At 37.2% G+C, this 2,712-nt stretch overlaps 1 non-coding gene across 1 annotated transcript; it reads right to left on the reverse strand.

The window, feature by feature from the left end:
• Window positions 1-220: 220 nt before the first annotated feature.
• LOC129671051 (small nucleolar RNA SNORA17) lies at window positions 221-352 on the reverse strand. The gene has a single exon (XR_008719302.1). It is a non-coding gene; the product is annotated as a small nucleolar RNA SNORA17 (small nucleolar RNA).
• Between the last annotated feature and the right edge of the window lie 2,360 nt (window positions 353-2,712).

Genomic DNA, 2,712 nt, shown 5'->3' on the forward strand with positions numbered 1-2,712 from the left:
TCTCAGGCTAGCTTTCTGTCCACAAACAATGGTACTGAAAAGGGGGTCATCTCAGGCTCACTCCTCACCAAGGCCACAGAAGAGACCTTATGTGAGGGTCACCTGTCTTGGACTTCCTTCAGTCCCTGGTAGTTTCAAGCTTGCTCCCAGTGATGGGAGCCATCAGGGCATGCATGGAGCCTGACTGCTGGTCATCTCAGGCTCACTTTTTTTTTCAGGGACTGTTAGGCTACTAGTCATTCTGGTGTTCACATGTCAGAATACAGAGTCTACATGTACCCTCTCTCATTTCTGACACCTCATGATGCACATGTGACACAGCAGTCACACCAGCAACACTTCTAGGGGCAGGTGTAAAACAATGTTTTGAAGGTTCTTAGAGTATCTAAAACTCTAAGAAGGCATGACAAAATAATAAAATTTCCTATTTGAAAAGCAATTGTGTTTCTAATGCTTTCATTTCATATTTTCACATGACATAAGAGATATGATATTAATGAAACAAATTTAGACTTTGGAAACAATGTCATATATAAGAAATTTATATGATTACAAGTCATATAAGTATTACTTTTTAAGATTAGAATGAAAGAAGAATAGGAAAAGAGGATGGCAGAGGGAAGGAAGGAGACAGAGAGAGAGAGAAAGAAAGAGAAAGAACTTTATTTGCTTTCTACTGAACAGTTGGAATTCCACAATACTATCCAGCTTTAGAATTAGAAATTGTCTTTGAAAAAAGTTAATGTCAGGAAGCTCTACTTTTTTTTTTTTTCTTCAGTGGAGCAGAAAACTATCACTGCTCTCTTGAAGTACTTGAGAGATTTAATTGTTTGGAGAGCTTGTTTTGTCAATTGACGAAAATTAACCAGCACATTCTCATCCTTTGAAGAGCCCAAGAGAACTTTGTGAACGCTACATATCATTTCCTCTAAATATTTAAATGCTGTAAATCACAGTAACAGACTATTAGTGAAATATAAGTTACCTTTCTGTTTTGACAAAAACACCTTCATAACAAATTTAAAGGCCAGGAGCCAATTCAACATTTTTACACTGCTAATAGCTTGGCAACCAAAAGTGGGAAGTAGGTTTTCTTCCCATTCTTGCTTATCACCACATCAGGAGAAATCTGATGAAAAAGCATATTCACACCGTAGGCTGTATGTTCAAGCTTATTTCAAATGGATGTACCTTGTGGAACCCTTGTTTATGGAGATTTACCTGTGTTGAGGTGTAGTTTGTCCTAGGAAGAGAGATCTCAAGGAGATGCCTGAATAGGCTGACTAATTCTTGGGATTTTTTTTCCAAAACTGGCATATAAAAGAGCTGGTAGTGATCCCCAAGGAAACATATACTCTTTGCTTCATGGGGGCTTCATTTTTGGAAAGGATGTAATCAGAGGATTGCCAAATGAGGACTTGCTGTGTAAACCAGATGATGCATGTGCAAGGCACAACTACAACAACAACATCAACAGCAAAACCAGACTATAATCTGCTATACTTGACTATAAAATGTGGATTCTTCTTATCCAAATCTTCTAAAATGCTTTAAGGGAAATATACATAAGTGGTATGCAGTGCCCAAAGAGGAGTCCTCACAGGATCTCCCATCTGTAAGCCCCAATGAGACATGTGAGCATCACTCCCACTAAGACCTGGGCAACTAAAAGGAAGAGCTTGGCTGAGTCTAGAGTTTCCTATGAAATGAAAATAGTCTTTTATTTGAACCAGAGACACCCACTGGATTAATCTCAGGTAGTGATGTGCCATCATAATGTAAGGATGGGTTCTGAATGCAGCTAGAGAAATGTGAGTGCACCACAAAAAAGTTTTGTCAGGGTGACTCAGGGAATGTATAATTGGGAGAAATAGGTTCTGGCATCTGTAGACAGCTGTGATGCTCCTAAGGTGTACCTAGGGATACAGAGATTAATTCTGCAATACCTTCTGAAGCCCAAAGCTCATTGTCCAGCAACTAAGCCAGTGTCCTTTTTTGTCATCTTTTTCTACTAAAATAATAAAACTTCCAAGAACAACAATACTAGTGAGGCCATACATGTCAATCAAAATAGAGAGAGCTATTTGTCCCATAAAACAGGAATCCACTCCCTTCTGGTTTATTAATGAGCTTCATTGATTTGAACTGGGTCATAAGAGGATGACAGATTTTTGAGAGATTTGAATTTTTCTACTATAAATACACTTAATAACTAAACAAAACCATGATTAAAGAAGTAAAGGGCTGTTCTCATTCAAACAAACAAGCTAAGATTCTTCAGACCAAAAAATTAACCTCATAGCTTATTGTTCAGTTGGCAAAATTATATCATATCAAAGACTAATATTGTGACATATGCCATTTTCAAGATAATTATTTTATAATGAACATTATTACCCAAAATGGGAGACAAGAGCTATCTTATGTATTTTCTTTTAAAATTTCTTGTCTTTTGTTAATATTTTAAAATTATTTTTTCACTGTTTTATAAAAATATACTATGTCTTGATCAGATCCATCCCCAACTCCCCTCTCCCACAATACCTGTGTCCCCCCAAAACATGTCCTACTGCCTTCATAGCCCCTTCCTCCTTTTTCTTAACAAACTAGGTCAAATTAGTGTCTGCATAAGCATGTGAAACCTTAGCACCTACCTTCTTGAAGATAAATAATTTTCTTTCACACCCCAAAGCCATCAATTGTTAATAGCAT

This window comes from Psammomys obesus, unplaced genomic scaffold, assembly GCF_907164565.1.
Source record: "Psammomys obesus unplaced genomic scaffold, mPsaObe1.curated_primary_1811, whole genome shotgun sequence".
Classification (NCBI taxonomy): domain Eukaryota; kingdom Metazoa; phylum Chordata; class Mammalia; order Rodentia; family Muridae; genus Psammomys; species Psammomys obesus.